The sequence below is a fragment of the Semicossyphus pulcher genome, unplaced genomic scaffold, assembly GCF_022749685.1.
Source record: "Semicossyphus pulcher isolate SPU_LCO1_2020_fin unplaced genomic scaffold, fSemPul1.0.p SCAF_28, whole genome shotgun sequence".
Lineage (NCBI taxonomy): Eukaryota > Metazoa > Chordata > Actinopteri > Labriformes > Labridae > Semicossyphus > Semicossyphus pulcher.
In genome coordinates, this window is record NW_027211702.1 from 5,399,515 (window position 1) to 5,414,998 (window position 15,484).

A 15,484-nucleotide genomic window follows, 5' to 3' on the forward strand; every position below is an offset into this window, starting at 1 on the left:
ATGTCCACGTTCGTAGCCCCGCCTACAAAGCTGTGATTGGCCAAATGGTTCTAAGGACACAGACATAAAAAAGCGCAACACCAGATAAAGTTTTCTGCATTGAAATAAAGATCTGTAGCACAGAATTGTAAGAATATTTTGACACGCTTTTGCAGTAAAGAAAGAATCTCTGTATCAGTAATCTGCTGTCTGATCTGTAGCCATGAAAATATTCTCCACATATATCATCTGTAAGCTTACCGGTACATAATTCCACAGCTAAACTGCTCCGCAATCTCTCTGCGTTACACACGAGCAGTAATTAGGATTACTTCATTGGAGATAAACCTTTGAACACTGTCTACATTATCCTCTTAACTGCTACCTTATTTTATATTTCTTTAGAGGATGCCTCCAAATTGACCGGCCCGACGTGATGAGAGGAAGGATGAGGGGCTGTAAAGAGGAGAAAAGGTGGAGGAGATGGAACAGAGAGAGGAGGAGGAGCAGGATGGGTAGTTGGGCAGATGTTGCTTTGTTTAAAGACTGTTGTGTAATTAAGGACAGGAGAACAGAAGCCTGACCCATTTTCTCCTTTTGATCAGCTGTCAGAGAGACGGGCAGGGGGTCTGATGAGGGACGACCTGTCTGTCTGTCTGTCGGTCCGACTGTCTGTCTGTATGTTTCCTCTTAAAAGTCAGCTGTCTTGCCATTTCTTGTAGGAGAGGATGTGAAGGTCAAGGAAGTGATAGAGAGAAGGAGGAGTGGAAGGATGGAGGAGAAGGAAGAGGAGTTGGAGAAGGTGTTGGAAGTGGAGGAGGAGATGGAGAGCAGATTTGAGCAGAGGATGAGCAAAGAAGGAGAAGAGAGGAGAGGAAAGAGGAAGAGAAAAAGAAAGGTGAGGAGGAGGTGAGGAAATAGGAGTTGGAAAGTAGAAGAGATGTAGGTGAAGATGAGGAATGGAGGAGAAAGAGGAGCAGGAAAGGAGGGATGATAAAGTAATGATTGACATGGAGGGGAGGGTGAAGGGGGGAAGTCTCAGAAGGTGGGGGAGGGAGACTTTAAAGGAGCAGCTGCAGGGGGAGGAGGAGGAGGAGGCGGAGGAGGAAGTGATAGAGTTTGGAGTCAGTATGGCGGTGTAAACAAAATGCTGACATCACTAAAAGGCAGGGCGTAAGCTCCGCCCCCTCAAAGAAGATTAATGTCATCATTTAGAAAACATATTTTATAAACTGTCTTCAACTGAAAATGATACAATTATTTTGGAAACACTATAGTGTTTCCAAAACTACAGCTCCCATGAGTCTTTGCTGCAAGCCTTTTATCAAGGCCTCAAAGTTTCTGTAACTGTGCTCGGTGTTGTAACAGGTCAACTGTCCAACGGCTGCAAATAGAAAGAGGCTGAGAGACATGACTGACAGGGTGTAAACAAATCACACACACACACACACACACACACACACACACACACACACACACACCTCAAGCCTCAGTTCTGTCCTAAAGCAATACTGTCGTTTTTAACGAACTCACATAGGAGGAAGTAGAAGTGCATCTTTACGGGACTATTTTCAGCGGCGGATTTATCCATATTTAGTGCTCTGAGTATTTTTGGTATTATCCTTGAAAGTCTGATTTTGTGACCCTTTATTCGATCACTTGAGAGGGATTTGTGATTAATGTAAAATGTTTTTTAAGTCTGTTTTTAAAGTCTTTTTTTACTAAAAATACTTATTTACTTATTTTTAATTATTTTTATTTTCCTCTGAGGTGATGTCGTCTTCTTATCATCTTTTTATCGTCTTTTATTGCTTTTATTCTGTAATTCATCTCTTTATTTCTACGTCTTTATTGCTTTAACTGCCTTTTGATATCTGCCTGTTTTATCACTTTTAATCTTTTTATTTGCATTTATTCTTGTTGACTTTTTGCGTTTGCACTTTGTTGTATTCTCTACACTTCTCTCAGTTTGGACTCACTGTGTTCCTGCCTTTGCTTTATCTGTCAAAGCACTTTGTAAACATCCTTTAAAGGTGCTATTTAAGCAAAGTTATTATTCATATATTAATATCTTGTACTTGTTAGTCATGTGGGTTTTCGGTGTTTTAATGGGATTTGTTGGAAATCAGAATTAGCGTTGAATAGAGTCTCAAAAGGAAAGAAAAACTACTATAAACCCTCAAATGTATATTAGCAATTTCAAAGTAAACACATGATGTGCAACAGTATTTTTCTAATACCATTAAATTATTAAACTATTTAATGGTAATGAAATGAGTCTGAATTCCTGTTTCACAGAGTGCAGTGTTGCTGGCTTCTTGTTGCTTTTATGGTGTGAATTTGTTTAGGGAAAAACGTGTTAATAATTCTAATAATAAGGAAAATACATGCAGCAAGAGATTAACATGAAAACAGACAGTCTGAACATAAAACCAGGATAGAGTGCCGAACTATTAAACATGTAAAGTAAAACCTAAATCATAATAACAGTAAGAAAAGTGTTGAAATAAAGATGAAAACAGAAAGCATAACATAAAATAGAATTGTGTCTAAATATGATATAAAGTTTATTAGAACAATTAATAATATTAAACAAAAAAGTAAAAGTGGTGAAAAATGACATTTATAATCTGCATATTTTAAAACACTTCTTGCTTTCTTGGTTTTTATTTTACTTTTATGTTTCAGGGTCATTTCAAATATGAGGTACATAATACTGATGTTTGTTACATGATTCAATAACATGTGTCTAAAGCTGCCTCAGTTTTAATTTGGTGTTGTTGATACCATTTAGATATTGTTATAACAAGTTTAAATCGCTTACCTTAAATATCAAAGCACATCAAAACAAAAGCATGAAAGGTTTTTATCTTTGTTTTAAAAATTAAGTTTAATTACACAACTATAATTTAGAATTTATTCATCACTTGTAAGTTGTTCTCTATTTTAAGTTAATTATTAAAATGCATCCTTGTTTTGAAGCGTAAAGTGTAAAATGTGTACAAACAACATCAGCTCGTCAAAAATGTAATATTTGTTCAGTAGTTTATAACATCCCTTATTTTATATAAAACCTGACTGATATATGTGAAAGCCGATATCATCAGTGGATATAGGCCTGTCACATATATATCGGTATCAGCAAGTCTGATATTTGATTTCTTTTCTGCTGTTAAATCAGTGCCAGTTTTTATCTCAGAAATAAATAAATCGTTCCCTAATTTTAATGTTTAGCGTTTTATTTCTTAACAAGTCGAGTAACAAACGAGTTTATAATCAATGATCGAAAAAAAAGTTTATGAGATAATACAGACGGAATAATTAACTACATCAGATCAATGAAAACATGAATAATTTATTGTAAGACAAGAATCCATGTTTCAAGAAAAGAAAGACACAGGAAGTAGAGAGCTGTGGTCGAACGCAGGTTGTAAAATGTGAATAAAGCTGCAGAACGAGAGGCTGATCAGGACGTTTCCTCTCTCTCTCCCTCTCTCTCTCTCTGTCTCTCTGTCTCTCCCTCTCTCTCTCTCTCTGTCCCGGGCCATCTGCTGTGTACAGAGCAGCAGTATTGATCTGCAGCTTTGTGTGGAGACCACATGCTAATCTATAGCGTTAGTGACAAACACCGCTCCGCTTTGCCTCGCATCTGTCCCACTGACTCTCTCTCTCTTTTCTCTCTGTAACCAGTGTCATCTCTCTCTCTCTCTCTCTCTCTCTCTCTCTCTCTCTCTCTCTCTAAATGACCCAGCACTTTTTGGACGGGGGTCCATCTGTCCGGCTGTAACCTCCTCCACCTCCTCCTCCTCCTCCTGCAGTGGTTGGTTGCTGGTGAGTCCTGTTCAGTGGGTTTCGGTGTTTCATGGCAGCCATGTTTTTGGTGTTACATAGAAATAAAATGTTGGTGAACTGAGAGGAAGAGTAACAAGAGAATATGAACAATTATTAAATGTGTGAAAGAGATTTATTCCCATAAAATACAGAATTATAGATCTAGATTTGTATAAGTAGAGAAATATATTCACTGAAGAGAGATGAAAATACACGAAGCAGCTATTACAGATATTATGAGGAAATATAGGACGATAATGTAGAGCAACAAACTCACAGTTTGGAGATAATTATGTTATATACACACAGATCTTAAACAGCTTTTAAGAAGTAATTAGTGTATATTTAAACATGATGATAATACTGGGATTTAAATACACACATAGAGATTTATAGAGATAAAAAATATTCTACATCTACACTTAAATATTTCTAAATACGTTGAGACTTAATTCATCCAGGATTTGTTTCTGACATTGCACACAAATAAAAACAGCTGTTATAAAGATTTATACACAGATGATTTGATGAGCTAATATTCTGTAGTTACATAATTATAATAAAAAACAAACAAGCATTTACATAAACAGAATAAATAAATCATCATGTCCGTACAAAGAGACAGCAGAGTTATGCAGAGACACGCACACAGACAAAAACAGACATTAAAGATATTTACATACAAAAACATTTTTATTAATAATTTAGACTGAAATAAAATCAGAATGATGCAAAGATTTGTACTGAAATAAATACTGTGTGAGTTGTGTAAAAATAATGTAGAGATTTATAGAGATGCATAAAGACAGATAGATATAAATAGTTATGTAAAGATAAAACACAGAGATCTACTGAGATAATATTTTTAATATATACTTTAAAATATAACTATATAAATGTTGCAGATATTACAGAAATGTATAGAAATAAAATAATAATGGAAAGTGACTTTGAAAAGCGCTACATAAATAAAATGTATATTTTTATTATTAAATACACAGATAAAGAGACAAAATGAGAATTTATAAAATTTGATAAAAGAAATGACACATATTTATAGAGCAGATGATTATAAGAGAGACAAGATAAATAAATTAATATATAAAGCAATAATGTGTGTAGAGTAGTGTAGATTCATGGGAGGCACATGTTCAGTACAGAGTTACAATAATACTGAGATGTGTGTGAATTTACAGAGAATATATGTGATGAAATAATGTGGATGTAGTTAAGGATAAAATGTATTTACAGGAAGCTGTTTCTCCATGTCTCCCACATACACACACACACACACACAGCCAAAGACACACACCTCACTGAATGATCAAATAATCACACAGGAGCATCTCGCAGCCTCAAAGCTCCAATTTGGGGAAAAACTGAGCAAAGTACGGCACGCTTCTATTATCATCCTCCTTTTTTCTATTCTTCTCCCCCTTTTCTTCTTATTCCTCCTCCTCCTCTCTCTCTCTTCCTCCTTTATTCTCCTCAAGTCTTTTCAAACTTTTGGACCTGCTGCCTCTTTTGTTGCGGTTCTGTTGGCCGTGAAATCGGCTTTTAATGGGAACACAATGGCCGCGTGCAGAGCCGACCCGCTGTATTCAAATGTGAGCGCACGCCATTATCACTGCGCTTCCAACTTTAAATAAACACTCAGTTAACTGCCTTTCATCTCACTGCTTTATGAATTTACATTATTTACTGTACATACTTAAACTGCGACTTAAATCCAGCGACTAAACAGAAAATTTGACTCTTTTTAAATTCAATTTATTTCTAAATCTCACAGTTTGATAAAAGAAATGACATCAGAAAAAAGTAGAAAGGGATAAAAAACAGTCAGTAAACTAACTGATGTGTTTTTAATACATGAAGTTGACTGTGCTACAGTTAGCCAGCTAGCTAATTTTCAGCTGCAGTGCTTTAGCAAGATAAAAGAGACACATTAACAAACCCAAGAATAAAAACAACAATAGCGACAAAATAAATGTGCAAATCCTGCAGAGCGACAGGGAGAAGCAGAACATTGATGCATTGTCCCTTCAGTATATAAAGCCCAGTAGGCAAGGCAAGTTCAAAGTGATTTTCACAGGACAACAAAAGCAAGACAAGACATTAAAAGCAAAGTGAAGATAAACAGCTGAAGCTAAGATATAATAAGAGCAAAAGTTACAATGCAGTTATAAATAGTTAAAGTAGTTATTAAAATGAATGTAGTAATAATTTAATAAAATGCAGCCGTGAGCAGGCGACTCTCTGATATACGGAGCATAAAAACTGAACGCTGTGTTTGCTTCTGACTCTGGGGACAGACAGCACACCTGTCCCGGACCGGACGTCCCGAGTGGTCCGGAGTAAAGCAGCTATGAAGCAAAAGATGGAGCGACACTGTTACTGAACGTTTTGCATGCATGAGCCATGCAGAGCAGGAACGTATAAAAAGAAACACTGTAATGGGACAAACAACAAAAGCTTGTAAAGTTAGATTTTCACACATTTTCAGAACAATACCTGAACATATGTCAGATTGTAATTTTGCATCACTTGTAATTTTGTTGTTTAAAACTTGTGCATTTAAATAATTATGATTAAAATGTTGATTTTTGCACATTCTTCCTGAATCCCTCTGTCTCCCACCTCACCTGCATCCAACAGTCACCAAAATAAAAGTTTAATATTTCAGATTATTTTATAGGCCTGTGTTCAGTTTGATTTCTTTTTCTGGAAATTCAACAAACAGGATTAAGTTTTTTGTTTGCTCTGAAGGAGTGAAAAAAATAAGTGTTTAGTAAAAATACTGGAATATATTAAACAGTATTACTGAGTTATGATTGTAGAATGCACACTCCCCTCAGTCTGCTAAAAACCTTCACCACAGAAACACACTAAACACGACCTCAGTGTGGCCATGCATAACTTTGCAGCTCCACTTATATAATTGGGCAAAATGTCATTAGACCTAAAATACACAGTAAATCTTAATTTAATGAAACATTTTAAAGTTTGAAAGGAAAAATAAAAAGATTTCATTAAAAAAAAAACACAACAAACAAAATTAAAGCTTTTATTTTGAAATTCCGTGACGATAAAACACGCTGAAAGATTATTTTTAATCAGGATATTTCCATAATTTCCAGCATCAAAGGGCTCATCATGTTCCCTCATTAAAGTCACTTCAGTCTCACAGCTCTCTCTCTCTCTCTCTCTCTCTCTCACACACACACACACACACACACACACGCTGGTATATATTTTGTTTATCAGACATCAGAGAGAACATGGCCACAGGCAGCGGCAGCTCATGCTAATTCAGATCAATATTAGTGATGAATTTCCATGTGAGCTCAGTTTCCTCTCAGAGAGCAGCGAACTGATCTGAGGGCAGCTTTACTCTCTAACCGAGTGTGTGTGTGTGTGTGTGTGTGTGTGTGTGTGTGTGCAGTATAATACGGTAAATAGGTGCTGTTTGTATGTTTCTATGAACCCTGACCTGGTTTGTGCACTATGTCTGCAGCCAAATAAAAGCCATGAACATACTTCTTTTCCCACTAAATATCCATTAAACTTCAGCTCTGGGGTGAAGTGCATTCTGGGAAAAATTAATAACAAATTCAGATATTTGCTTCCTCATTTCTTTTTTAAATTTATAGTTATTGCGGAGTTGAAGATTTTGACGGATGGATAAAAATTGTTGTTTTATGTAGTTAAATTATTCCTGTGATCCTGTGCATCACAAACATGTAAAGATAAAGCTAATTTCTATATAATTAAAGAGTTAATTTAGCTTTAATTTGTTGGAACAGTTTGTGACTTTTAGAGTGCTAAATGTAAACTTATGGATGTTTTAAACACAAGTCAGCTGCTTGTAAAGAATTGTGTATTTGAAGCTTTTTTTAAGGTTTATTTTGACAACCTTGTGTGACATTTGTCGAGTTTACCTGTTCAACATTTTTGAGTAGCATTTTCATAAATATAAGCAGGGTAAAAAATGTTCTTACCTGGTCCAACACAGAGGTTTCTTGAAGCACATGACACTGTAGAACAGGGCTATTCATATTATTCAGGGGGCCCCTTTTTCAGAAAGCTAAGGGCCGGGGGGGCCGGACATTTCCCTGAGCTATTATTCTCTTTATGTACGAACACTTGACACAACGTGCTGCCACATTTTCTAAAGTTTTATTTTGCTACACGACATTGTAAAAGTAGCATAAACTAAAAAGAAAATAAAGAGTGCTTAAAAGTGCTTAATTTGATTTTCTTTGCAACAAAAGCTGTGATACAGCCCCACAAGTGAACACACATTTGAAACAAATGTAGGCTGTTCTACACGCATCATGTCGGGCATTTGGCATATAGGCTTACCCAGCTACATCACAGCATTTCCTCCAAACATTTCTAACCATCTATCTTGTTGTCTGTTTACTTCATCTTCAGTTTAAACAGATAAACATCAGATGACCTGCACGGCATCAGTTAAATACTCCAGTTTCTTGTAAGTCTCACACAGAGAGGCCTACACCACTAATGAGAGAGATTACACTCCGATTGGGCGATCCGCAAACAGTGATGCAAACGCTGGTTTGTCAGAGAGGCACGAGGACTCATTTTTACAGCGTTCATGTGAGAGGAGCTGGATTCACATTATATGTTGATCTGAAACACAAAAGGCTGGTTGTTACTGACAGCGCAGGTGCATTTTTTAAATTCAATTATTCATCATTTTGGCTTTTGCCTTTATAATATAGGACAGCTGAAGAGAGACAGGGGAGGGGACATGTGGGGAGTAAAGAGTCGGGGATGACATGCTCCAAATGATCGTCAGACCGGGAGTCGAGCCCGCGATCAGGGCCTCGAGGACCACGGCCTCCGCACATGCTCCACCTGCTCTACCAACTGAGCTGAACCAGCACCCCAACTTTATTCATTCTTAAACAGAACTGATCGGCGGGCCGGAGCTGGCCCGGGGGCCGGCAGTTGAATAGGCCTGCTGTAGAAGGTGGACAGCCCTTGTTGGCTGTGTGGGGTTACCTTTGCATTTAAACTAATCTGAATGAACTGATTAGTTGGGCACAGTGAAACCTTTAAGTTGAACTGACAGAAGAAAGTGAGCCCAGGTCACTAAAACCTCAAATCCTTTTTTTTCTACAGTGCATCCTTTTTGTGTTGTGACAATAAAAAACATTTTGTTCTCTTGAAACAATCAAATAAAGGTCTGACTTTTAAACAGCTTTACACTAAAGTCATAACCTAATAGAAATATGACATTTGACGTGCAATATAAGCTACTGTCGTCTTGTCTCTTATGAACATCTCCATGACAAATACCACAACAACAGATCTGATGTAATGTTTGCAGTAAATATTGTACGAGAGGAAGCATGTCGACATTGAAAATAATTTTTATTTACCATTACTTTATTAAAAAGAGGAAGAGTGATCGTTGACAAAAGTAGGTCCAGAATCTACAAACATTGGTGCACTAACTGACTAAAGCAAACTGACTGAACCAACCAACAGGGGTATGTAAATATATTTAAACAAAAACAAGCACCAAGCACACACACTGACAAAACCCGAGGACTAAGATGATTACAAATAATCAACAGATAAAAATCAACTTTTTCTAAAAGAATAACAACAACAATAAAAGCTCCCCCCTGTGCTTGCAGGCACTTGGTACAGTCCGACTCCTGGTTGAGGCCTTTAACAAGAAACAATCATTAAACTGCAGCCGAGAGAAGAACACACATTTACACTGCTTTCATTTTCAACAATATTTTGTGTCAGATTAAATATAAAGCGACAAAAAACAACATTTTATTAGAAATCTCCTTTTAGAGTCGTCCCAAAATCACAGCACTGCTTCCTCCTCCTCCGCCTCTTCCTCCTCTTCCTCCTTCCTGCATGATTATTTAATGTCCTCTGGCGTGTTTCTCTTTAATCATAACATTTGATTTATTGATTTCCTTTCCACAATCAGCCCGACGGCTGCAGACTGAGGGCTTCACACTTCTGATCAAAGAGAAGAAGAAGAGGAGGAGGAGGAGACGGAGGGGAAGGAGGAGCTGCTTTAATATTTCAGACCTCCACACGCCTGAATCAGAGACGACAGCAGATTAGTGGAGCTGTTTCATATGCTCTAAAGTTAGAGATGCATCATATTGATATTTTCCCTGTGTGAGATAAAAGTGAAGACTTCTCACGTCAGCCGAAGACCTCGCACAATTTCTAAGTGTTTTTGCTGTTGAGTCAGCTCAGACCAGAGTGATGGCTGTCCTCTTTCCTGCTGACGCAGGACGATTGTAGCGGTCACTTTTTTACTCTCACAAAGACGTCTGGACTCTGTGAATTTGATAACTGCTAATTTTAGTCAACATTTACCAAAAAATAAGAACTAGAAAGCTAATCAATTTGCACATATCTCGTCTGTTTTCAAGCTTCTGTGTCAAAAAACTGTCAAACATCTTCATTCAGAGGTTAGGGGAGGAGTTACCGACACACAATCTTTTCATAAAGCATGCACAGAGATATCAGCTGCAATAATCAAAACATAATTGATTGAGGATCAACACGGTTAAAATACAGCATAATTAAACACAGGGTTTGTACTTATTGATCTGCGATGTGCTGAAACTGTGTGAAACTGCTGCTGTCCACCATGTAACCCCCAAACAGACAAACACACCTTATTTAAAGGCCACCTATCAGCACGAAAAAAGTGCAATTTTCTTCGTAACTTTATTATTAAGAAAAAAGGTAACAGAAATGTATATTCCTGAATAAAGTTCTTATGATATAAAAACTTTCTTCTTATTTTTCTTCATAAGAACAAACTTCTTAAAAGCGAAGATCTTAAATTTCTTCACAAATTTAAGATGCCCCTACATGTCTTAAACTTCACAAAGTGACAGTGAAAAGGTCGGCCTCTACATTCATTCATTTAAACATATTTTAGACCACCAATTCACTTCAGTTGTAGGTTCACTTACAACAGCGTTAATTAAACATTTATTTAGAATGTTAGCATGTCACTATTGTTCATGGTGCACATCTCATATCTACTAAAGTTAAGCTCGCAAATGAGACAGGTAACATTTAAAAGGCCTTTAAGCAAAGCCGGTAACTAATGTTTGAATATGTTCCTGTACTTGAAGGTACCTATTTAATTAAGTCAATGAACCACAGTTCATACAAGGTTTATTGTTCTATTATGAATCAACGGACTGATAAATATTGTTTTTATTATTATTTTTATTGTCATAATTTATTGTAGACACCCATGCTTATTTTAATCAATTGAAATAACATTTCAGTCCTTTATAGTCAATAATGACGTGCCTCATTTACATACATAGCTCATATTATCTAAGAAGTTCGTAAGTGAGAAAATAATATGAAATAAGACTGTTCTTAAGAAAATAATAGTGAATTGCACTTAAGAACATTCTTAAGAACATTTTTTTTCTTACGAATCTTACGAAGTTTTCTCTTCAGAATATGTTTGTGAATCTGTCCCCAGGTAACTATCAGGTAAGTTTCTATCTCCTTAATTATCAAACAAAGGTACGTAAATAGATTTATCCCAATCATTATTAATATTCAGTTAATTATAATAATTTAACTCAAATATTATTCTTATCATTTTCCTTTCTTAATTAAAAAACTTCCAGCACAAAGTGTCAAACTTTTTGAAAGCAGGGTTTTTTATAAACGTAATATATAAATCACGTGTATGTAAACCTGTAAGCACTTTTTCTTGACATTTTTGAAATAGAAATTGTAATCGATTAAAAGAATCAATTTCAAGAAGCTCTTTCTCATCCCAACACACACATACACTCACGCGCAAACATGTGTATATACAAACACACACATACATACATAGAATATTTTTTTGTATAGAAAACATTTGTTTAATTGCAAAACTGAAAAAAGAACAAACAACAAAAAGACACATTCATAGATGATTAAAACAAGTTGTTCTAAATGCTTCTTTATAGACCTGCTTACACGTTCACCCACTACATGTCTTATCTTAAACATGTAGCTTCTCATTTGTTCTTCATGTTTCTGTTTATATTTCCACTTTCGACTCTCTCCACTCTCAACTGAAGCTCTGACCTTGTTTCCTGTGCAGTGATCAATAAAGTTTTTCTCTTTATCTTTTAACTTTAACAACAAAACAATGTGAGTTCAAACAGTTTTCTTTATTATCTGTACTTTTTGTTTATATCATTATATCATTACATATATTTTATTAAAATTTTTATATGTATTTTTTATACTCTACTTTAAGGAAATATTTCAGCTGTGACTTTTGTCCCACATCAATCAATAAAGTTTTATCATTTCAAACATCATCTCCTCTGCTTGGTAAATAACTTATTTATTCTACACTGAAACACTATAATATACATTAATTACACAATCGTATTTTGCAGAAATTCATCTCCAACACACAAAAATAACAAATTTAAATCTTGTGGATTTTTTTAAACCTGGAAACAAAATGTATTTTCCAAATATTATTGACTGTGTGAAGAAGTGAACAAATTGTTTCATTCAGATGAAAATGAATCCTAATCCGTGAGATTACCGAGGCCTGTTTAAATCCAGCTGTTGACTCCTGCAGGTTTTCCTTTGTTAGCAGCGGCTGTCACGACGCAGCGAGGCTAAAAGGCAGAGGTCAGAGGTCAGCCGCCCCCGGCGCACGCCATCTGACCTCGCTCATCTGCATACACGCTGACCTACATCCCTGTGACCGTTTCTGTTTCTGTTGAACAAATATAAAGTCTTAAAAAAAAGATTTACTGCAAATTAACATGAAAAATGTATTGTTAATTTTTAAGTGTGAAAAAAGTTTTTCTGTTAATATTTTTCATTTAATAAATGTTTTCAAACATTTTTTTCTTGTATTTTGTTGCAGTTGTTTTTGGTTTATGTCGTCATTGTTGATCATTTCAGACCTACTGAGGTAGAAATAAGTCCATCAGTCACCAGAGACACTGATTAATTATCAGTTTGGGGACACAAACATTTATTTAATCTTTTTTAATTCTAATTTAATTAAATCAGATTTGACTTTATTTAAAATTAACTGGTAATTTTGAGATCTTTTTCTTATTTGAGTGGATTATATTTTAAACTACTTGGATGCAGAAGATTTAGTTGTTTTCTGTGTGTTCTGAACTTGTTATATTTAGACGATGACGACAGAAATAAATCCAAAATAAAATCTTTATTTCACTGATTTTAAAATATGAAAATCACAAAGAAGAAACAATAAAAATCGTTAGTTTTGTGATTTTCTGTGACTGAATTCTCTCTCTGTCCTCCTCTAATTATCGTCGCAGTGACTCAGAAGACGCTCCCTGACCTTTGACCTCTGAGGTTGAGCAATTCACCACACCCCCTAAAAACCAGGAGCAAAGTATCGACCTGCAGGCTGCTGACACCGTCTCTGTTTGCATTTCAGAAATGTGTGTGTGTGTGTGTGTGTGTGTGTGTGTGTGTGTGTGTTTGCACGCTCTCACTCTTCTATCTTTGTGGGGAGTTTAAGCTTCAGTAGAGCGAAAACATTTGGACTGGACTTGTTTTACACTCTTGTCTTTAATGTTAAAGAAGGATCTTTTACTGTCTCTGGACCCAAAGAAGACATGAACACACACACACACACACACACACACACACACACCATACCTTTAATGTATGTTGTGTTCTGCAAGCTAACTACATTTTAATACAGCAGGGTTTATGTTACTGCTGATAACGTAAAACCACTCAAGAGAAAACTTACCTCGAAGCCTGTTGTACACATCGTTACTGGTAACATGTTGTTAAAGTCAGCAACTCGAGCAGATCAATGCAAAGTGTTTTCAGATTAAACGGCCCCTCGTTAAAGACATGAAGCAGAGACACACAGAGGCGTGAAGTCATCTGAGATAGATTGAAGTCAGACAAAGTAAACCCCCTGATTACTGAGCGTCTGCATCTGCTGCCATGGTGGGAGGAGAACTGTTACCACGATATGTTTGAGTAACTTCAGAGAAGAAAGGAGGTGAAAAAAGGGCAGTTTGAGATATGGAAAACCCCTCAACATGTTCTATTCAACCCTGTTTTCAACATGTTGTGCCACATTGACCAAAAGGACAAAAGGTTAAAGGTCACAGAATGAGGTCGACCCTTGTGCAACGTGGACGAGTCAGTGTTGATCATGTGGAAGCATCATCAGCGTTACATGGACCCAGAAAACAAACAAACTCTGATGACAGCAGTTAATGTCACACTCAGCTAAAAACCAGATTGTAAACATTCAGTTGAGATGAAACAGGGCCTATTCTATATCACGTCTATAAAAGTGACTTGATACTCGGTGATACGTGACACTTGAAGTACTAGAAGTCTGAAAGCTACGAAAGCCCTAAGCGGACATGCATCCTTACATTATATATAGTTTTCCTGTGATTTATTATACTGTCTCTCAGCATTTAACTTACATACATTTTATATTGTATATTTCACTTATATTTGAATTATTTGTATTTCTCTTTTTTGTACTGTAACCTTGGAGTAACCTGGCACAAGAATTTCCTTCGGGATTAATAAAGTTCTATTCTATAACGAGTCATTTCTGGTCGTTTTCTCGAGATCTCGACTTATTAATCTCGTTATCTCGAGATAACAAAGCTGCTTCACCATGACGTCATGATCATTACTCAGAGTTGCATTTTGTTTTATGCGGCTAATTTCTTGGCCACGTCCCTTTTTATAAAAGACATATTTGATCTCAAAGGTATGGAAGCCCTGAGCGGATATTCATCCATACATTTTATTATTACTTATTTATCTCGAGATAACAACACTGCACCACCGTAACGTCAGATGATCATAACTCAGAAAGCCTGGGTGACACAGAGAAAGTTCACAACCAGCTTCATGATAACCTTTACCCAGTTACAGGAATTAATTACTTGTATTCTGACACAGATTAGACGCTCAGCGGGGGAAAATATGCATTTTTAATGTCCGACAGCCCACCACAAACATTTTAGTCCCACCTCGTCTCGTTAACGAACATACGTGTCGTCAGACTTTTTATTATCTATGATCTATTTTTTTATCGTCAATGTCTCGTCTTCGTCTTGAAAAATAGATCGTTGACGAACAATTTTCGTCATTATTTTCGTTAATGAAATTAACACTGTTAGAAAACAATGTGATACCAAATGGATTTCATTCATTGGTTAGTTATCAGAGAAACAAGCTAATGTTAGCAGTCGCTTGTGTGATAGACAGCCTTAGTTCATATTTATAAACTACACAAAATGTAAATAAAGATCTGTGTAATTTCTTCAGGCTCGTTTCATTATCAGGATATTATTTCAACTCGAAGCATTATAAAATTATAAATCATAAATATTGGTATTGACAAATATAGCAAATATTAATATGATTCTATTTTTGGGAGTATCGGCCAGCCCTCTGACAGAGGACATAAAATATTGTTAAACAACCGACAACAATCTGTTAAAAACCATTAAAAAATGAGACAGGATCCACTTTGTCAAATTGATAATTTCATTCATTTTAATGACTTAATGATTAAATAAATACAGAGTAGATATATTGTCCTTCAAGTATTGGATGAATAAAACATATTTGTTATTCTACAGCA